Here is a 23,215-nt window from a genome sequence, read left to right on the forward strand (position 1 = left end):
AATCCCTCAGTAGGATGGGGTTAATGCAGGGATCTGTGGTCATCTGGAGAGCTGTGAGACCACCCGACCCAGCAGCTTTGATCTGCTGCCGAGGTCAAAAGCTAGGGAGGAGCAAAATGGAGCCCGTGGTCATCTGTGCTGCTACATGGCTTTAAACTGCTCCTGGGCAGCCAGAAGCCATTTTAATGATATAGTCCTGTGGCTTGCAGGGCCAAGGAGAGGAAAGCTGCTGTAGTACTGAGGGCTGCTTCTCTGTTGCTCCCAGGAGGATCTGGTTGCCTGGGAGGCATGGGGTGTGTCTTGTCTCCAGCCCACTCTCATATGATTGTGAGAAAGAGCCCCTTGACTAGAAATTGGTGGGGCTACCAGAAGCCATCTAAAGTTGATGCAGTGGCTGGATGATAATGTAACAGCAAGGGACATTGATTGCTATGTGGATAACACAACTCACAGTGGATAATTTTAGATAACCAAGCCTGGGGTTCAATGGTGTATATGAAGTAGGATTGTCACTCAATTAAATAAATCTTAGTTGGCTAATCAAATTAGTTTTAATTAATTGAGCCATTGATTAAATCAGGAATACATTAATGATACCAAGTTTATATTTGAAAGCGTGTGTGTGTGTGTGTGTGTGTGTGTGTGTGTGTGTGTGTGTGTGTGTGAATCCCATCCTGGCTGACATCCAGACCAGCACATTGTGACCCTCAAGGACATATTTGGGGGGAGGGGGCACAAGACCTCTTCATACTCTGTTCAACAGACATACAATTTGTGTGCAGTATACACACAAATCCAAGTCAACCCCTGTGAAGCTACTGTTAACCACAGAGGGGAAATCTTTACTGTAGCTTCAGGGGTGATTTAAGTTGGGGAATATGAATTGGGGATAAAGTTGCATCCCTTTTGTGTTGAGATATTGATCCAGATCTGGAACCCCTCCCCCACCCATGGCTGCCTTTACAGGAAGCAAATGTCATGGGGGTTAGGGATGTGCAAACAGATTCAAAGTCGAATGGGTCTGACATCAAACCAGTTCGGTCCGACCCTGGACTGACCCGTTCGGTCTGACCCTGGACAGAACTAACCACATTCGGGGGGTTCATCAGTCATTTTTATTGGGGGGGAATGGACATGTGAAGGCCACACAGAGACAAATTGCACATGCGCAGCGGCCTCCAAAATGGCTGCTGTGAGGGGGAAAGACCTGGAAAGGGCCAAAGAATACCCGAACCAAGTGATTATTGGCATGAGGGACAACAGGGGGAGGGGGAACCTCTGCAGATCCCCCTGTGGCCTCAGAAAAGCCCCCAGGAGGGGTAAATATTTTTTTTAAATGGGGGGGTTATGGGGGCCAAAACCAAACTGGCCTGGTTTGGTTTGGACTTGAACCGAACCAGGCCAGCTGGTTTTGTGTACACCCCTAATGGGGATTCCAGCTGTGGATCCATAGTATAACATGTAGTTTACCTACTAGCTAGTGCTTGCCATCTGGCAGCTTTTATAGTTAAAATAGTCATATATATATATTTAAGTTGATTTCTTTTTAGTCAGACATTTAATTTAAACATTGCACAGAATTCTGTCTGCTGATGCTGCAAACATTAATCTGCAATTGTCTGCCACTAAATCTCAGGAGCCAAAAAGATCTATCAAATTTCTTGCCACCTTAAGACCTTGCCTTGGGGCTCTGTGCCTACTGGACTTGTGAATGCATTGGGAATGCCTGACTGCACATTGGTATTTTGAAGTCAGTCCATTTGGTCAAGTCTGTAACATAAAGCCTGGCCGTTTGAGAGCATGACATGTTCATGACTTTCTGGAGCAACAGGCATATTTAAAAACTACATTTAGCACATGCATTTAATGTACGCTATGAATGGCTTTGGAGATAGATTAGATGATTACATGGAGGATTGGTCTTTGCCATGATTGTTAGATTCAGCTTTAATGTTTAGGGGCAGTATACCTTTGAATGCCAGATGCTGGAGACAAACATGGGAGGGCTATTGACAACATGTGCTTTCAAGAGTCAAGTGTCCAAGCATAAATGGAAACAGGATACTGGATCAAATGGACTACTGGTGTTATTAATTCAGAAGGCTGTTTCATAGATCATCCTAAATTATGTCTCTCGTTTCACTGATGGGGAGCTCTTTGAGAAGTTGGGGGGGGGGCGAGACCCTCCCACTTGTTGGGAACAGCCCAGAGACTTGCATTTTGGGCTGTATCAAATATGTTAGATAGATATATAGATAGATAGATAAAGACCATTCTCCAGTGGCCTGCTAGCAAGTTGCATTGTTACAGGCACAGCTTCTGTATCCCTCCATATTGGCTAGGTGGACTGGATAGCACTCCCTCTGGTGGCCTACTCTGCCCCAGAAAGCACCAGTAGCTAACTCCAACCTCAGGGCTCTGTGGGCACCAAGAGTTGAAATCGACTTGATGGCACACTTTACCTTTACATGATTTAATATTATTACAGTACTAGTAATATAGCCGTTGATTTCAACAAGAGGGCAATTTTTAAGTATATCAAAAACTAGGCCTGTAACATGGCTGTCAGTTGGTGAGATTAATTTTAAATTGCCTCAAAGAACTGGGCAATATTGTTTGTGTTTTTTGTTTTTTATGTAAAATGTACTAATTTTACTATAAATATTTACCAAAACTGTAGATGGCAAGCAGCTTTTTAGAAGAGGTATTTTCTCCTTTGTGAAGTTTTTCACACCTGGCTTATAGTTTGCATCTCCTCCGGAACGGTGGTGTGTGTTCACATATCTGCCAAATTTACCCCAAAGTCCCTGCAAGCTGTTGGGGAGTACTTCATGCACCATTACACATTAGAGTGTAGCCCGATTCTTAAACGGGGTAAAAAAATCCACTTTTTACCTCTGTTTTTTGGGGCAACTTTGGACTCGCAGTAAAGCTTTGCAGAACACCCATAGTAAAGCCTGCTGTCTGGGAAAGCTCTGTGAGAAAGAAGGGGAAGAACTCTTTCAAGCTGATGCTTTATGTGAGTCATATGTATACATAAGCTAAAATCCAAGAAAGTATGAACAGAACAGAACTTTATTACGGTCATAGACCAATATACAAAGAAATAGAAATAATAAGAAAAGTATGTCTTTACTGAACTCTTGGTTAATTTACAAATTCATGCAGATATAATAGCTCAACTTATAAAACAAATTGTATGAGTTTTAATCAATTACATTTAGTCCTATGCACACTTCCCTGGGAGTAAGTGCCTCTGGACACAATGGGATTTCCTTGCATAGGATAGGTCTGCCTACTTTTAAAATGCGATGATAATCCTGCTCAGAGCAAATAACTATTAATTTAGTTTACAAAAATAAAAGAACACTCTTTGACATAAAATAAATACGAAGGTATTGCAGTTCCAAAGTACTTGCTGTCTGAATAGAGATCAACCCATTGCTTAATGCAAACAATAAAATATAATACAATAAAATATAATACAATAAGTTAATACAATATAATACAATAAGAATATTTTATATGAAGCTTTTCCTGGATTAATTTCAGACCTACTGACATATATTTAGATCTGCCTGTTCTGGATGGGGTTATACTCTCCCTGAAAGATCAGGTATGTCGCTTGGGAGTACTTCTGGATTCAAACCTCTCCCTGATATCTCGGGTTCAGGTCGTGGCCAGGAGTGCTTTTTATCAGTTTTGGCCGATATGCCAGCTACGTCCATTTCTTGAGATAAACAAGCTTAAAACTAGGAGTCTGCACGGACTGTGGTCCAAACTGCAGTCAGAATTCAGACCAGTCCACAGTCCGGTGAACTGGTCCAAATGACCTGTTTGGGGCAGTGCCGTGTGGTGGTGGCGAGCACCAACTTTAAAAGCACAGACCCAGGTCCCTACCAGCATGACTGCTGCTCCAGGCAGCTTTTTGCTGTGGCGTTGCCCCCCCCCCACCACCACCGCAAGCAGCCTGCATGCAGTAGCAGTGCAGCTCTGTCCCTCACCTGGCCTCTGCGCATGCACAGAGGCCATTTGTGCGGTCAGCATGGTGCACGACTTAAAACAATGTTGCATATGCTAGTGGCATCCAGGTTTGACTACTGCAATGTGCTGTACACTGGGCTGCCTTTGTATGTAGTTCAGAAACTGCAGTTTCTGCAGAATGCGGCAACCAGGTTAGTCTCCGGGTATACCCGTAGATAGGGATGTACAAACCGGTTTGAGGTTGAGCAGGTTCACCATCAAACCGGGCCAGCTTGGAGCCGGTCCAGGGTATGAAAAGTTATTTTTTAAAAAAACAACTTGCGGTCGGGCCTGGGGTAATTTTGCCACCTCCTGGGGGCTGCTGCTGCAGATGTGGCTGTGTGTGTGTGTGTGTGTGAAGCCTCCCTCTTCCCCACTGGCCTCCCCCTGGTATTTTCTGGGCCAGTTTGACCCATTTGGGGGGCTTTCCAGACCTCTCCCAGCTCGTGGTTGCCATTTTGAAGGCCGCTACACATGGGCTATTTGCGTGTCCAGGTTGTGACATTAAACTGACCCAGAAAAGACCAGGAGGGCAACGGGGGGGGGGGAGGGAAGCTTCAGAGATCTTCCCGTAGCTGGGGCAGCACCCCTCAGAGTTGGCAAAATTACCCCAGGCCTGGCAGTGAGTTAAAAACATTTAACTTTTCGAGCTCCAGATTGGCTCGAACTTGAGCTGAACTTGGGGGGGGGGCTCGGGGGTGCACAAAACTGAAGATGGCCAGTCCGGTTTGAGTCTGGTCTCGAACCGACCCGGGCAACCCCTTATTGTGCACCCCTCCTACCCATAGAGACCACGTTACTCCTATTTTAGAAGAACTACACTGGTTACCAATTAGTTTCTGGGCAAAATACAAACTGCTGGTTATTACCTATAAAACCCTGGGCCCAAGACGTCCAGGGCATTTAAGAGTACCGCCTTCTTTGTGAATCCCTTCGCCTATTAAAATCATCAGAGGAGGTCCGGTTGCACCAGCTTGCTTGGTGGCAGTGGAAACTGGGCCTTCTTTCAAGTTGCCCTGGGGCTCTGGAACACACTCCCAAACGAAATCAGAATCTCCCCATCTCTGGTTGTTTTTAAATGACTTTTGAAAACATACCTGTTTCATCAGGCTTTTAGTTTAAGATGTGTTAAAGTTTTATTTATGGTAATTTTAATCTGTTTTATGTAATTCTTAGGTTTTAGTTGCTGTTTGGTTTGATTGTAAACCACCCTGAGATTTTATATAGGGTGGTATATAAATATGACACAAATAAATACAGTCTGTGTTTGCATAATTAAATGCAATGATTATAGGGTGAATCTTGTATATGCAGGTTTAGAATCCAGTGTTTGAATTATTATATTCCAGGTGTAAAAATACATTTTAACATTAATGTAAAGTAAAACTAAATTCAATGGGACTGTTAGGTCATTTATGCACTCAACAATATCAAGTGGAAAGGGGGTCCACTCCTCACTGCAGCACTTTGTACTGTGGGGCAGTGTTGCATGCTCTGATGGGGGGGGAATACACACACACCCTCAAGAAACATTTTTAAATGCAGAGCATTCAAACATGTCATGCCACATTTATTGTCTGAAGTCCAGGAGATGCTCCAATACTGGAATTCCCCTTATAACAATTCATTCTTACTTTCTAGTAGGTGTGTTTTGGATTGCAGGCTGCAGCTTTTGAATTGGTTCCTGGCTTTAACTACAGCATGTGATACGGTATGTCTTTAGCTTTGTGCACAGGGAGCACACAAGAAACCCAGAGGTTTTAATTCTCCAGGTTTGATGCTACTAAAGTTTATTCTTATCCAGACTTGCCTAATTAAGAAGGCAGAACAGCCACCTTTACAACAACTCCTCTGAGCAGACGGCTGTCTTGAAAGGAAAAAAGCAAATGGGGGTGGGGGAGGAAAGGGGGGGGAGTGGGATACCTTGTTGTTCTCCTCGTGGCCACTAGGGGTATCTTTGTACCATTTTTCATCTAGCAGCAATTTGGAGTTGAAACCTATAATAGGGGAAAACCAGGGTTCTCGGCTTTTTTTTTTCTTTTAGCGAGCAGTGCATCCAGGATCCGGGGGGAAAAGATTAAAAAAAAAAAAAAATACCCTACACGCACACACAGACACAACCTCCTCTTCAGTCCCCGTGTGCTGTGAAATCGCACAACTGGACATCAAGCGAAGGAGATTCATCTGGAGGGCAATTTCAAATCGAGATAAATCTATTGGATTAGTAGGATTATCTGATTGCAGCTGAAAAGAAGTAACGTTTGATCATTTCTAGTTCATGCCTGATGGTTGGATTTAAATGGAGGTGGCGGAGGTTTGGTACAGATGCTGGTGCTGATGAATTCCGGATGGGATTTTTTTCTCTCTCTCGTTTTTCGCAGTCTTGGGAAGAGCAAAGGGGGGAATTTTTAAAATATGAATCGATACCATTTGGAAGTGTCCAGGGGATGATTTAAGAACCTCGGGGTTACAGCTGCTGAAAGAGAGAGCGGCTGGGATCCAGGGAATTGCGGTTTTAGCGGTGGACTTGCATTTCAAAACAAAACAAAACAAAAAATCACCAGAATCCAAAACGATCCTTCATTGGACTGGTAAATACTTTGCTTTCTCTCCCCCCACCCCGCGATTTTCTTTTTCTTCCTTTGCAATAGTACGAGAGAGAGTCACTCCTTGTATTATTTGGACAACGGACAGGGAGGCATCTTGGTAGGGGCTTACTTACTGCTGCTTCTGGAAGAGGGGGAGGAGGCATTTCCATAGTTTGAAGATCAAGGACGGGGGGGGGGGAGTTGGGGATTTAGGTTTGATCAGGACTGGGGGGGGGGGAGGAGGGGTGCACAACTGCCAGGCGGCCAGTGCTGTGACTTGCAAAACATTGCTGCTGCGTGTGTTGGGGGGGGGGCCGTTGGTGGATTGTAGGGGGGGGCATTCGGCTCGCCTCTCCCGCAACTTTGCGTAGTGGGAGATCCGCGCTCGCTTTGCATCCCCACGCTGGTCTGTGTGCGTGGATGGGGTCGGGTGGATGGATGGCTGACGAGGGCGGTGGGGGCGGCGGCGATGTTTGGTTGGTTCCCCGGCATGGCAGGTTTTGCTTCTTGTCTCGTGAATGCTTCTCTGTTGCTGTTCAGAGACATCTTTGCAGCTGAATTGCGGGGAGGTGCGCGCGCGGGGTGGGTGGGGGGAGCAGGGCGGTTGAAATATTTTGGCTACTTAACAGACACGCTGCGGGCGAGGTGGTGTGGGGGGGAGGCGCGCGACGCCAAGTTGGGTCTGCGTGGAGGCTGCTGGGGCACCCCCTGCGTTTTGGGGCCTCTCTGCCGGCTGCCCTCTTCCGCGTTGCTTGGCGCAAAGGCAGCGAACTTGGCTGCCACGAAGTCGGAGCTGCATCCTGGTGCTGGTCGGTCAAACCGCGCGAGCGCGGGTGGGGTGTGGGCACCGGCCGGGGTCGTCTGCTGCAGGCTGCTCTGTGCGTGCTTAAAACCAACGCGCGCGCGCACACACGCCCTGTGGGGCCGTTGGCCCGAGCGGGATGGCAAGTGCTGCCCTCGCCGTTCTCCCCGCGACAGCGTCTCCCGAAGTGCAGCTCAGCCCCTTTGCCCATAGGAGGGACGGGCACCCCGTCCCCGTCACCTATAGGGAATGGGTGCACTCAAGGACAGCAGGAGGGGCCCTAATCCGCCCATCCCAGCCACTGAGCATCAGCTGCGCCTCTCTCCTTAGCTCTGCCCCTTCATCTGCATAGGCTCATCCTGGGTCGTCCTGCTTCCGGGTCCTGCTAGACTTGGGAGGAAACGTCCAGTCTGCTGGTTTCAATGCATCTTAAGGGTCTTCAGCCCCTTCCATGCACTGGGGCTGCCTTTCAGATGCGGGAAGAGACTGGGGTTGTCCGCTTGGTGCATGGTTTGCGTTAAATCCCATGTGCTGCTTCATGGAGGAGAGGCGTCCAGTGGGTTGAGAGGAATGGCACAACCTTATTATGAGGCATGGGGCGCTTTTGTTTGGAAAAGAGGAAACTACAGGGAGACACGATAGAGGTCTATGAAATCATGTATGGTGTGGAAAGAGTGGGCAGAGACAGATTCTGCTCTCTCTCACAACACTAGAACCAGGGGTCATCCCATGAAACTGAAGGCTGGGAAACTTAGGACCAACAAAAGGAAGTACTTTTCCACACAGTGCATAATCAAGCTATGGAATTCTCTGCCACAGGATATGGTGGTGGCCACTAGCTCGGATGGCTTTAAAAGGAGCTTAGACAAATTTATGGAGGTCAGGGCTATCCATGGCTACTAGTCTGGTGGCTATAGGCCACCTCCAGCCTCGGAGACAAGATGCCTCTCAATACCAGTTGCAGGGGAGCAAGAACAGGAGAGAGGGCATGCCCCCCCGGCATCTGGTGGGCCACTGTGTGGAACGGAGTGCTGGACTGGATGGGCCTTGGGCCTCACCAGCAGGGTTGTTCTTAGTAGTCCTATTCCTATAGACTGTATTGTATAGAAGGAGAGAGAGAGAATACACATAATTCATGGTGGGGAGGAAAGGGATGGTACTAGGAAATGCTCATAGGAGGGCATGACCAAGAAAGGAAGAGGAACTGCCCAGAGACATGGTAGAATGACAATAGACTGCAATGGAGTGAAAGCAGAAGGGCAAGGGTGAAATGACAATAGGCTTCCTTGAAACCAAGGAGGTTATCAGCAGGTTCAAAAGGAAGTCTCCAGTGAGGAATACCTTAAAATGATAACAGGAGACCTGGGAGTATTATTTCCCGCACCTGAAAGAACACTGTGATTCCCTCCTGCTTCCCCTTTCCCATCTGCAAGTTATGCATTTGGCCTAGAAGTCATGAGTTCAAAATGACTAAAAACAGTTTGGCACCTTATTTTACTGATTAATGTGACTGTTTATGCTTTCTTTTTACGTTTCCTTGCACATGGTTGAGGCTTGAAATAATGGGGCTGACAATCTTTGACCAGGGCTCCAAAAAGAAAAGAAAAGACTATAATCCTATGCATTCTTACACGAGAAGTTAGTTCTCTTGAATTTGGTGGAATTTATGGATGAGTAAACAGTGATAGGTCTGGGCTGTAAAGGTGTCACCCTGTGATACTGACTTGGTTGTGAGTCCCATTAAAATCTGTGGCACTTCTGAATAAACTGGCTAGGCTCAGCCTGCAGACTACAGAGCATAATTTAGCGTGCATGTTTGTACATTGCATTGAATCTAGCCTCTGAAACCTTAATCTCTCTAAGTCTTGCAGGGAGGTGGGGAAAAATAAACCTCAGTGAATATATTTCTCTTCAGTCATTGTCGCATGTGCCTTCATTCTAGCCTACTGAACTTTCATTCCCCACCCCATTAAAAGTAGAAAGATTCCAACTTTAAAAAAAAAAAAAGCATTTTGTATCACAAATGTATTTTGTATCACAGTGCTACCTCCTTGCAAGACTTCTTTCTTTTCTGCTGGAGATTGTACTAGAACCTCATCTTTGCTTGGCTGAAGGAAAATCAATTTTCAGCAGGTTTAATTAAAATTAGTCAGATTACTTAATATTAATTGACTTTTAATTAAAGCTAGAAGTTACCTTGGAATCTGGATAAAGGACATTATCTCAAATCATTTTAAGGGTGCATATGGTTGCAGAGCAATTACGTTAAAATAATTTATTTTTTTAAGCAGCTCGATTTTAATTGTGGCATTCTTTTAGCTTCAGGAAACGTTACCTTAAGAAACCACTACTATTTTTGTAAGTCTTTTTTTTTTAAAGCAACATCTAGCTTAAACATTTTTGCTGTTTTAAATAAAAGTTGAGCTTCTTTAAAGTTTGAAAATCCTAGCTCTGAGAACTGCAGTTGATGCCTTAACGTTAGGAATCCTTCTGGTTGCCTTCAAAGAGAGTCCTTTTGAGATCAGTGAGGATGCTGAGATGAAATACTTGGCTATGGGATTTGGCAAATATTTGGGAGGCAATGCTATTCTGTACAAAGTTTTTTTTTTTTTTTTTTGCATTTATACAGCTGCCTGTTCCCTGTAAATAAGCACAGGTAACTCACACTAGAAAACATTTATTTGTTAACAGATTGTAAGCCACATTTCGAGCCCCTTGAACATCTGGCTGCTTGATTATTGTAGCTAGTTTGGTCAGCAAGATATAATATGGAGCTTGGTTTGCAGAGATCTGGACTCCAGATCTGCCTTCTGCCATGGAGTTATTGGGTGGCTTTCAGCAAGTCACCCTTTCTCAGCTTTTGGCTGCCTATTACAATTTAATGCACAGGCAACTGAATGTGTTTTTATCTTGGGCAGAAGAGTAAGATCTCATCACATTTTGCATGTTTTCGTTCATTCTCTCCAAGCAAAAGATGATTATGGAGCTACAGTTATGTTGGAGAACAGTATCTAAGCTTGATGCACAAATCTGCAGGCCTTCAAAAGATCCTCTGCATGAAACTTTGGAGTGCCACTGACAATCAGTGTGCTTAAGCTCGATGGACCAAAGTTCGCCAGGGAAGGGGAAATATAACCCTTTCTCCCATGGTGTCCCCCACCCCCCACACTCTGACTGCCTCCCCTGAAGTTGTTTCTCTGCTGGGAAAAATAGAGGGGAGGGCTATAGCTCAGTGCAGGACAGCACATGCACGACATCCAGAAGGTCCCAGGTTCAGTCGTGGGCATCTCCAGGTAGGACTGGGAAGCACCCTTGCTGGAAACCCTGGAGAGCAGCTGCCAATAAGTATTGGCCAGTGTTCCCTGTAACAGATTCTCAGATGTTGTTGACTGCAACTCCCAGCATTCCCAGCTGCAATAGCCCTTGAATGGGGATTATGGGAGTGGTAGTCAACATCTGAGAATCACTGTTAGAGAACGCATGTTGACAGTGCTGAACTAGATGGATCAATGGTCCAATTCAGTTTATTGCAGATTCCTAAGTTGCTACGGGCATGTCTTCTCTCCTATGTCCTGCTTGTTTTGACTCGAAGGGTGGAACTACAAATGAGACTGAGGAAGTGCTGGTGGTGGGAAGGGCAGGTGGGAAGGCAGGCTCCTACCTGCCTTCCCGCTCACAAGCGCTACTGGTCTAAAAGATCTGCCCCTCGCGCAGGACACAAGCGGCACCACAGTGAGCAGCGGAGCCGGAGGAGGAAGTCCTCCGACATTCTTCAGTGCACCACGCCAGAAGCGCAGTGACTTGAGGGATTTTCCTGGAGCCGGGCACCTGGCTCAGTATGTGCTTGGGCAATGCGCACACAACCCTGGCTCTCACGCCCTTAACCCTGGCTAAAGGCCAGGGTAAAAGGTCGGGTTAGGTGAGGTGGATTGAGAGCGATCCCAGCACTCCACACGAGCAGCCTAGCCCAGGCTGGCCTGCCCAAGGATTAGGCTGCTTGTGAGAATAGCCTTTATATTAACTAAAAATAAAAGGATATAAATGTGTCCTGCTAGATTGGAGGAAAAGGTTCACCCAGTCCGGCATCCTGTTTTCCACTGTGGCCACCTGGATGCTTCGCTGGGAAGCCCATGGAGGCAAAAATGCTCCTCTGTTGTTGTTCTCCCCAGCAACTGGAATGTAGAGGTATACTGTCTCTAAACATGGAGGTTCCACATAGCTGCCATCATGACTAAGAGCCAGCGAGAGTGCTCTCCTCTGTGAATGTGTCAAATTGCTTTTTGAAAGCTTCTAATCTAATAAAACACATCTGTCAGCCAATGCAGATGTGAGCAGCGAAACCCATTTGTTTTCTTTTAAACTTAATCCTTCTGATCCTGTTTGCAGGGAATTATCCATATGCAGGGAGCTGAGCCCTTCTCACAAACCCCAGTTGTCCCCTGCAAATTCTCCTGAAGGTCATGTGCAGGGGGGGGAGATCAGTCCTGGCTGGGGTTGATGGAGTTTAAGTGCCCCTTCCTTCCTAATGCCTCTTTCTTTCGAATGCCTTCTAGCTCCTGTATTAGTCTCACAAGAGCAACTTGACCCAGGTAACCTTAGACCAGCCGTTCTCAAACGTAGGTTCATAGATGATGTTGGTTGGACTGTCTAAAACTCACATCAATCCCAGCCACGATGGTGGGGCCTTTGGCCATTTGACTGTCAGAACCTAGATGTTTAAAGCAAGAATCCAAAATACTATAAAGCTGTGGTTTATTTACAGCACTACTAACACACATATAAGAGCAACAAAAATAGTTAGACCCCCCGCTTTGAAGACCTTCTCGGTGCTGCACACTTCAAACCAGGTGACAATATTACTGGTCTGTGAAAACATTCACTCACCTGCCCGGCAGCCTACAAATAAGCTGCATTATCCATTTGTGACCTAAAAGAAGCTTGGAAAATGCCCCTTCCTACTCGAGGAGGGCTGATCTTGTGGTAGCAAGAATGAATGGCCCCCTTTGCTAAGCAGGATCCACTTGGCCATACATTTGGATGGGTGACTAGATGCCAGCTCTATAAGATATTTCCTTTTGGAAATATATATTATATATTTATTTGGTTTCTATACCGCCCTTCCAAAAATGGCTCAGGGCAGTTTACACAGAGAAATAATAAATAAATAAATAAGATGGATCTCTGTCCCCAAAGGGCTCACAATCTAGAAAGAAACATAAGACAGACAACAGCAACAGTCACTGGAGGTACTGTACTGGGAGTGGATAGGGCCAGTTACTCTTCCCCTGCTAAATAAAGAGAATCGCCACGTTAAAAGGTGCCTCTTTGCCAAGATAGGGCTATAGAATGGGGCTATAGCTCAGTGGAAGAGCATCTGCTTGCTTGCATGCAGAAGGTCGCAGGTTCACTCATGAATTTCTCACTGTTTGCTGCCCAGATAATATCCACAGGCTCCCTAGAAAAAAGTGCAGTGAATTCCATACAAACCTTCTTGCACTGAGTTTGCAGTAGAAAAAAACAAATAACTAATCCAGTTCTGTACTAAACACACGCACCCACCCCATAGAGGAGCTGTGCTCATCTTACGTGTAGCCCTCAACATTTCTCTGTAGACCGTCACAAGTGATAACAATTATAGTTTGTATTTAACTTTTTAAACATTAATTTCTGTCTTTAATACAATACAGTTTCTGTCGTTAATGCAATACAAGAAGCAGCCAGTTTTAATTCAGCTCTATAGCACCCAAAGATATGGTCATAAACAGGGTTCTCAGAATTTTTTTAAAAAAATAGTGGATTGATCAAATCTACATATATTTGCATGTGAATATCAATGTAGGTAATGTTGATTTAGATGACCCAACTTTTATAAGGGAGCTAGCTTCATATGTTCAACATTTTTCCTGACCTCTGGTTTACAGTTTCAACTGTATAAATCCAAGAGGAAATGAAAGGAGAGTAAACCCTTATTCAGACATTCTGTTCAGATGTCTGTCTGCATGCTTTTCTGTGAATGACTGACCACCTGTATTCATTTAATACAAAAAGAACTTGGGCACAGGCCCCTCAGTTGAATGCTACAGGCAGGAAGTGTACTGCTGCACCTTTACTCAACACAACGTGTGAATAAGATTACCTATGTTTACTGGAAGTTTTACGGACAGTAATTTTACCATGAGGTTTTTGTTTTTAGCTCGCATCTCTTCCAGGATGGAGGGTGACACACATTGGCCAGATTTTCTCCGAAGTCCCTGCGAGTAATTGTGGAGCAATCCACACGTGCAATTCGGGTTTTCCACTGCGCCCCAGTGTAGCCCGATTTATCTCCAGAGTAAAAAAAATCCACTATTTTCAGTGGGCTTTTTGAGACAACTTTAAGTTTGCAGTAAAGCCTCCCAGTAAACCCGTGGTAAAATCTGCTGTGCGTAAAGCCTTTGTGTACACTCATATTGGCATTGAACAGAACATGTAAATAGGACTAGGATCTTTCCCCCACCCCCTATTTACACTGCAGAGTGGCTGGCTGCTATTGGTGCCTGAGAGAGGAGGGGCCAGGTGGCCATTGGTCCAGACAGGCCAATGAAAATGCCCCCTTTCTTTCTCTCTCCATTATGCCTGTGCCTTTCTCCCTCTGCTCATAGTGCTGCTGCTGGAGTCTAATTCTGATCACATTCTATTCATTACTACAGCTCTATTCACACGTTACGTTCAACACGAGTATACAGGGCACGCAATTACAGATACTCACACATTATATTGAACACAGGTACAGCAGAACACTTTCTATCTGCACCATCCATTTGGAGGGCATTTACCCAGGTTCACTTTTTAAATGAATGCAGGTGCAGTCATTCACACCAAAACCACATACATGCAGACAGACATCTGTGCACTGCTACAACATAATGTTTGTATATGTTTAATGAGGCACAAGAGACGAGGTGCTTATGGATTACTTGATTAGAGGTGGACCAATATCCCAAAGGTGTTGATTTCTAAAGGATTGAAATAGAGTAGGAGGCCGAGAAATTTGACTTGGAAGTAGATGGTGGTACAGTTTGACGGTGCTAGTTTTGTTTAGATTTATTTGCATATTTCATAACCACTGACTCATCAGCACACATGATGGCATTGTTAGACCCAAGAAGAGTAGGGCAGGAAGAGGGAGAAGAGAGGAAGGCAGAGAAATGAGCAGCAGCTAAGAGAGGCTGCTTGTGTTATAATTTATTTTAAAGAGGCAATATTTCCTTTATTAGTAGATCATGCATATTTACTTGTATTACAACTGTCCAGCTTCATTTGAATACATTCTTAGATGCTCTCTAAACTATGTTTTTGTTGGGGACACACACACACACACACACACACCCCTTTGATACTGAAAAAAAGGATGATGATGATGCTATAATCAGTAATTGACACAGCAATAAATAATTATGGATTAATTAGAAAATAGTAGGGGTGAAGTAAGTATATTTTAAAAAGAAGCCCAAACCGTATACGTGCAGTTCAATCTCTCCTGGCAAATAGCATCATGTTCCATTATTTGGAATGCTAATGGTTGGTACCGCAATCCAGGACTGTAACAGTTCAGGCTAAAGGAAAATATGGCAATAAAAGGAAAGGTTTAGATAGGGGAGGAATACTGTGTTTGCTGTACAGCTGTCAGTCAAACCAACATGCTGCTGTTCTTGTATGGATGAAGTAAAGAAGTACATTAAAAAGAGGCGAAATTTAACAAGGCTTCTCTGACAGTTTGCCAAGAAAAGGAAGAAAAGACGCTAGTTGAAAGAGAGCGAGAGAGAGCGCGCTGATTTGGTTAAGGAGAGATGCACGTATAAATAGGCTTACATGTATGTAAACACTTGAATGAGAATGCCATCTGCACTGCATTGCTTTGAATGCAATGTGCATTTAAATGGACATCCCATCCACAACAATCTCCTGCAACTCTTGGCATGTTAGCAGCTCATTTATGCGCAATTGGAATTGGACTGGGGCCAATGGGGAGCCTTGTTGTTTCAGGAAACTCCAGCAACTGTAAACCGTAAGGCCTTCCTGCAGCTTTCGTGACAGTCAGCAGGGCTGACTCTCCTTCAAGGCCAAGCGTGAAGTTATTGATATGGAGAGGAAATCATGTTGACTTCTCCGTGATTCCGCTGTGCATTTTGCACCTGCCTTTGAAGATCTACATGTTTCCCCAACACTCTCTGCTTTTCTTAATTATTGACTTAATAGCTAATGCGGTGCTGTGTATCTAAGCTTCAGGCAACAATGGGGGGTAAGGGGTGGGGGTGGGATGTCTGCAGAGTTAGCCGTGGTATTCCAGCTTGTAGGCAGCTGCAGTAATGGAAACTAATAGACACACACCCCTGCACCACAGTATCCCTCACCCATGCAAAAGAGCAATGGGGCATATATTTCAGTCCAGCCGTGTCTGAAAATATTTCACTAAAGTCAATAAATATGTCCAGAAGCCTCAGATTCAAAGGAATGTAAAAAATCCTTTCTGTATTGGCTAGTCCTGTGCAATATTACATATATGGCACTTGTTCAGTGCAGTTCTGTGCATGCAAGTCCCATTGAGTGGAATGGTACTTTCTCCTGAATAAGAGCATGTAGCACTTCAGCCTGCTTCTAAGCATATCCACTCAGAAGTAAGTGCCATTGAAAGTTCCTTTTCGGTGGTTGCACCCTGTTTAGGGAATAGCCTCCCCAGTGAGGTTCGCCTGGCTTCATCACTTTGGTCTTTTAGATGCCAGATAAAGACCACTCAGGCCTTCTACATTTTAAATTTTGATCTGATTTTAACTGATGGTTTTTAAAATGTCTCTTAAATGGTTCTGTATTGTTTCCCCCCCACCTTTTGTCTGTTATGATTTAATTGGTTGTGTGTGTTTATCTCATGCTTTAATGTTGTGTTGTATGCCGCCCAGAGAACAATTTGTTATGGTGTGGCTGACAAATAAAGTTGTTGTTGATGATGAATGTATGAAGTGCTTTACAATTATTGTTCTGTTTTTAGCCTTATTATAAATCTATGATGTAGTGGTAGTGGATGTAGTTAATCACTATTCTCATTTTCAGCAAAACAGCATGGCATGCAGGATGAGGTGGTCATCACCAAGGAGCACCAAACACGATGAGGCTATTCCCACAATCAGGCAAAATCGGGTTAGGGCAGCCTAGCCCGATTCCGCTGACTGTGAGAACCACCGGGCTTTTAACAGATTTTAAGCCCAAACTGGAGAGACGCCAGTTGCATAACTGGGGCCTGTGTGCTTGATTTTTCAAATGCAAATGGCCCAGTCCAGTTTGTGACTGCAGCATAGAAGGAGGTGGACATTAGCCTTATGCCTCCCCAATCCAGATTACCCCACACATTTGCTGTTTTCACGGGGTGGGGGGCATCCTTGGCTTTAAAGGGCAATCTCCCCCCTCTTATCAAAAAGCTTCAGGGTGGGGGGAATTTGCATTTGGACTGTGTCTGAGGGAAAGGGTTCAAGTCCCCCTTCCCCATGCCACACTTTCATTCCAGACTGAAGATCTGTGTAGCTTGCGTTTGAAAAATCAGGTATGGAGACCTCACTCACATGATAGGTGTACTGTCTTATTTGGCCCTTAGCTAAGCATGGAACCTCCATGGCCCGAGGCAGTATACCTTTTTGAATAACAGTTGCTTGGGAGCAAATAAGCTTTACTCGGATGTTCTGTAATCATGTTGAGTTTCTATGTTATAATGCCCCCCGACCAGCCATGCCCCCTGTGCTAATGTGCTACATAGCAACATACCCCTGCTTACCACAAGTACAGCATTTGTCTGAAAGTACAAAATTATTTATGTATATACTGTAAAGATTTATATGCTGTCATTCTTCATATATGAACTCATGGTGGCAGTCAAAGGGAAGTATATATAGTTAGGGAAAGACCTACTGAAATTTAAAAAAAATCTTCAACTTTCATTTAAAATTAAATAAGAGAGTGTGGGAGAGCCCAGGATCTAGGGGCAGGAAGTTCCAAAGCCACCACCAAGAAGACTTGTCCAGGCGTCACTGACAATTGTGCTTCAGAATGTGGTGAGATGCACAGGAGAGACTCTCTGCTTGATCTCATGGGCTGGGATGGGGAGAACTATATGCAACTTTTGGGAGAGGTCCAGAAGGAGCATTTGCCTCTGCAGACAAACCTTGTCGTCATGGGCTCTTGCTATGTCTGTGGGCTTCTCTGGGGTATCTGGCCACTGTTCTAAAGGAAGCGACATTTGAAATCTAATCAATGTCTTTTGTTTTGCTGTTCTGCTGCTACCTCGTTTGTCCTAATAGTTTTTATTGATTGGAGTACTGCTTGTTTTTAATTAATCTGTTTTTAATGCATTTCTGAAAAAAACTAGATTCTTTGATTAATGTCAGGGGTGCACCTAGGTAATTTTGGTGCCTGGACCTGAAGGGCTTCGGAGCCCCACATCTCCGCAGTGAGTTGAGATTAAAAAGGTTTTTAAAAACCCCAAAACAAAACCTAAGATAAGCCTGCACTTTTTAAAAAACCACGGTGCCTCCAAGGTCCAGAGGGGTGTCCAAATTCCGGGGGATGCCCTCCTGCTTCCACCTCACCCCGCCTCTACCCCATGGCGCTGAAAACCACACATTCTTGTTGCACCATGTGCATGGCCGGGATGTGTGTGGGTGAGCCGAGCTGGCCTCCCCTACCCCCATGGTGGCGGGTGGAGCAGGAGTGGCTGCTGGGCTCAACCATTCGGCCCAGAGACCCTTGAGAACTGTGAGGGGGGAAGCGCTGCTTGCTCACCACCCCTGCCACGGTGGTGGGGGAAGCCTGCTCGGCGCACACACACGCACACCCCGGCCACGCACATGGCGTGGCTAGAATGCTTGGAGTTTTCGGTGCCGTGGTTCAGCGCTGCAGGGTAGTGGTGGGGTGGCGTGGGGTGGCTTCAGGAGGCCACTGGTCTCTAATTTTTTTTTCACCTGTGTGCAGAATGAATTTTGTCCTGGGTGGCAGTATTAAGGCAATGTGTGTGGACGTATATTCAGAGTGGGACTGTCTTGATTCCATCTGCGTGGGATCTAAAATTAAGAGGACATCTAAAATTAAGAGGACATCTGTGTGGGATCTAAAATTGAGAGGACATTTAAAAAAGCATGTGTGCGCATACCTTAGAGGGAGCACTGCAGGAGCCCCCCCTGGGATTTTGGAGACCCCCCTGGACCTTGGCGTCCATGGACCGGGTCCCCAAGGTCCGGAGGTAAGAGCGCCTCTGATTAATGTACCCAGCTTTGAATATGTTCATGTAGGAAAGTGGTTTATAAGTGAGTGTGACATGAAATAAATAAATAGAGTGCTCCAACAGGGCAGGCTGGCAACTGAATGGGACTTTGAAAAGGGGGAGGAGTGGATGAGTTTGAATCTTGTGGGTTTTGTATCATGGAGGTTGATCTAAAGGTGTATGAGAGAGAGCCTTTATCTAAATAACAGAGAACAAATTTATCAGCTCACCTATTAGGAATATCACGTTGTTGGGAGGTTGTTGGTAGGTTGTTGGTTTTTGTTCTGTGGTGTTTTGTTTTGTTTTGTTTTTTGCTTTCTCTTATGAGGTTCTAGTCCAAGTTTTACTTTTTTCCAAACCTGTAATCAATAAATGACTCAAATCCAGTATGATGGAAGTTCAGTCACAGGCATATGAGAGAGAGCCTTTAGCTGAATAATTGTTTTTCCTATGTTATCAGCTCACCTATTAGTAATATCAGGTTGTTAGAGTGTTCTGGGTGGTTTTTCTTTTTCTTTCTCTTATTAGGTTATAGACTAAGTTTTAGTTTTCCAAACCTGTAATCAACGAATGACTCGAATTCAGTTCCTACAGCTTTCTGACTCTCTAGGCGTTTATGTGCTGAGTCTTTCTTTTGCTAATTCTGTGTGGGCGGGTATTTTAATTCAAGTCTTGCTAAGGCTGTGCTGCTTCTCCAGTCAGCACAGACTTGTTCTTGAAATGAACAGGGAGGTTTTGTGGGTGGCAGCCTGCAGTTAGCAACCAAAAGGTCAAACATCTGTTGCAGGTTCTATCACCTTAAGAACATAAGAACAGCCCTGCTGGATCATGCCCATCTAGTCCAGCGTCCTCTTTCAAACAGCGGCCCACCAGATACCTCTGGGAAGCCCACAGACTCTCTCTTGCTATTGCTCCTGTCCCTGCAACTAGTATTTAGAGGCCTCTTGCCTCTGGCTTATAGCCCTCAGACTAATAGCCATTGATAGACCTGTCCTCCATGAATTTATCTAAACCCCTCTTAAAGACATCCAGTCTGCTGGCAGTTGCCACATTCTGTGGTAGAGAATTCCACAAGTTGATTATGTGGTGTGTGAAAAAGTATTTCCTTTTGCTGGTCGGGGAGAAACGACTTTTTATGAGACGGGGAGAAAACTCTCTCGCCACACCATGCAGGATTTTATCGACCTCTATCATGTCTCCCCTCAGTCGTCTTTAGTTTAGAAAAAAGACAACTGAGGGGAGATATGATAGAGGTCGATAAAATCCTGCATGGTTTGGAGATAGAGTTTTCTCCCCCGCTCATAACACTAGAACCAGGGGTCATCCCATGAAACTGAGTGCCAAAAAATTTAGGACCAACCAGCAAAAGGAAGTACTTTTTCACCAGGTGTTGTAGCCCAAGTGTTGTAGCCTCAGCTCATAAGGAAGGTGCTCTAGGCCCCTGATCATCTTGGTTGCCCGCTTGTGCTACCTTCTGGCAGAGGTTCTCCATTCTGCATCTGCAGATGTTGGACAACATCTCCTATTATCCCCAGCTGCAAGGGCCTTTTGCTTGTACAGAACACTGAGGACTGGGGATTATGGGGGTTGCAGTCCAACAGCATCTGGGGACCCAAGGTTGAGAACCCTTGCCTTATGGGAAACTGAGCAACCATTTGTTGAGTTCCTTCATCATTGCTACTGGCACTGCACTGGCAGGAGGGTCAGTGGCAACCACAATAGAGGATTTCTCCAATTGCTGGTTATGGTTGGCATTGAGGTTGCCCAGCAACCACCACATATTCTTCCCAGGTCTAATTTCACTTCTTGTATGCAATTGCTATTAGTGAAGACAGCAATGGATGGATTTCACGCCCCCCCCCACCCCCGCTTGAATAAACAGTCTAAAGAGGCACTGGGCCTGTTCATATGATAGCATTGAACTAGCTGCCCAACTGCTGCATTTGCAGCATGACCAGGTGTAGCTCTCCCTGCCTTTTTAAAGGCAGAGAAAGCTGCGCTGAGAATGCAGCACTTGCCGATTTAGCTCCCAAACGGGGCCGTGTGGCCCCATTTGGGAGCTAAACCACACCCCCTGCATTTGACTTCAGATGTGGGATGCATTCTGGGGCACGAGGCATGGCCCCTGAGGGGAGACGGCCCAGGTTCTTTGAACCCATTCGCTCAAGGGTGGCTCCGCCCCTGTCTGTGCCCATTCCTATCTTCTGACTCAGTGTTCCCTCCTAACCTTTGTTGAGGTGGGTGAAAATGCAGTGCAGGGCATTTTAGTTATTGCATGCAGACCCTTGAATGCTTTCCCCCGGAGCACCTTGTACCCCTCCCTCCCTCACTCTTCACCTTTTGGTGACTTATTAAGACTTCTTTGTTTCAGAAAGCATTTGGGTTGAGGTCTTCAGCTTAAAATATTGTGGAATAGGAGTAACAAAGAGTGGTGTAGAACTTAACCATAAGAAGACTATCTATCTATCTATTTATTTAACACGCTTCTATACCACCCAAAACTCATGTCTCTGGGCGGTTTACAACAAACAAACAAAATGGTAAAACATTAGTTAAAATAAATGACAACAAAAAACTTAAAACAGTTGATAAAACAAAATAAATAGTAAAAGTTAAAACCTTGCAACAGTTTAAATTTTTAAAGCAACATTTTAAAACGATGCTAAAACTGTTAAAACAATATTTAATTAAACGCCTGGGTGAATAGGTGCACCTTTAAAGACTCTTTAAAAGTTTCCAGAAATAGGGAGACTTTTTCCCCAGCAGGGAGCTTGTTCCAAAGCTCTGGGGCAGCAGCGGAGAAGGCCCATCCCCGAGTAGCCACCAAATGAGCCAGTGGCAACTGCAGATGGACCTTACCTGATGATCTCAATGGGCAGAGGGGTTCATAACAAAGAAGACGTTCTCTTAAATACCCAGGGCCCAATCAGTTTAGGGCTTTATAGGTTATAAACAGCACCTTGTATTTTGCCTGGAAACTTATCAGCAGCCAGTGTAGCTCTTTCAATACAGGAGTAATATTGTCTCTCTGAGATGACCCAGAGACCAACCTGGCTGCTGCATTCTGAAACAGCTGTAGTTTCCGGACCACACACAAGGGCAGCCCCACATAGAGTGCATTACAGTAATCCAGTCTGGAGGTTACCAGTATATGTGCCACTGTTCTGAGGTCATTTATCTCAAGAAACGGACACAGCTGGCATATCAGCCAAAGCTGATAGAAGGCACTTCTGGCCACTGTCTCAACCTGGGAGACCAGGGAGAGGCTTGGATCCAGAAGCACCCCTACACTACGTACCTGTTCCTTCCGGGGAAGTGTCACCCCATCCAGAACAGGCAGAGTTTTGACCCCGCACAATGAGTACCTCCATCTTATCTGGATTCAGTTGCAGTTTGTTATCCCTCATCCAGCCCATTACCTCCTCCAGACAGGCATTTAGGGAGGCTATGCCCCCTCCCAATGATATTGATATGGAGAAGTAGATTTGGGTGTCATCAGCATACTGATAGCACCCTGCACCAAATCTCCTGATGATCTCTCCCAGCAGTTTCATGTAAATGTTAAACAACGTGGGAGACAATACAGAGCCCTGAGGGATACCATACAAAAGTTCAGATTTTGAAGAACAACAGACTCCAAGGGACACCATCTGGAACCTTCCTGAGAGGTAGGAGCAGAAACACCACAAAGCAGTGCCTCCCACCCCAACTCCCTCATACGCTCCAGAAGGATACTATGGTCGATAGTATCGAAAGCCACCAAGAGGTTCAAAAGGACCAACAGAATCACACTTCCTCTGTCAATTTCCAATTGGAGATCATCCAACAGGCCGACCAAGGCAGTCTCCATCCCATAGCCAGCCTGAAAGCCAGTTTGAAATGGGTCTAGATTATCAGTTTCCTCCAAGACTGTCTGGAGCTGAGAGGTCACCACCCTCTCAATTACCTTGCCTAGCCACAGAAGGTTGGAAACAGACCTATCATTGCTCAACTCTGAGGGATCCAAGGTAGGCTTATTCAGAAGCGGTCTAATAATTGCCTCCTTAAGACACATCCTGCCTTTCCTCAGAGATGCATTTGTAATCTCTACTAGGCCTTCTGCAATAACCCCCCTGCCAGATAGTACAAGCCATGTTGGGGAAGGGTAAAGAGAACAGGTGGTAGGTTGCACCATTCCAATCAGCTTGTCTACATCCTCAGGAGTCATAAACTAGAACTGATCCAACTTAACCACACAAGAGGAGTCGCTGGACACCTCCACATCAGACACTGAAGTAATTGTGGAGACGGAATCTAAGTCGGTCTGAATACGAGAGTTTCCCCCCACAAAGAATTCATTAAACACATCACAGTGGGTAATCGATGGTTCCATATTCTGATTCAAGGGAGGAGGGGCACATACTAGTCCTCTCACAATCCTAAACAGCTCCACCAATCATGAACTTGCTGATGCAATACAAGCAGAAAAGCATCGCTTCTTTGCCACATGTATTGCCTGAGCATTGATCTTCAAATGCA

The 23,215-nt window shown here is 45.3% G+C and overlaps 1 protein-coding gene across 14 annotated transcripts in view; it reads left to right on the top strand.

The window, feature by feature from the left end:
* NLGN1 (neuroligin 1) overlaps nucleotides 1-23,215 on the top strand; it is a 987,462-nt gene that overhangs the window by 218,704 nt on the left and 745,543 nt on the right. For 4 of the 14 annotated variants that reach the window (XM_053306119.1, XM_053306129.1, XM_053306130.1 and 1 more), the window contains exon 1: nucleotides 6,010-6,614. The exons of 5 other annotated variants lie outside the window; for them this stretch is intronic. The gene's annotated coding sequence lies outside the window, so the exon portion shown is untranslated. Of the gene's footprint in view, nucleotides 1-6,008; nucleotides 6,615-7,296; nucleotides 7,421-23,215 lie in introns of those variants that run through there. 5 more of the 14 variants (XM_053306128.1, XM_053306131.1, XM_053306127.1 and 2 more) reach the window with 4 other exon arrangements.

Source organism: Hemicordylus capensis, chromosome 3, assembly GCF_027244095.1.
Source record: "Hemicordylus capensis ecotype Gifberg chromosome 3, rHemCap1.1.pri, whole genome shotgun sequence".
Classification (NCBI taxonomy): Eukaryota; Metazoa; Chordata; class Lepidosauria; order Squamata; family Cordylidae; genus Hemicordylus; species Hemicordylus capensis.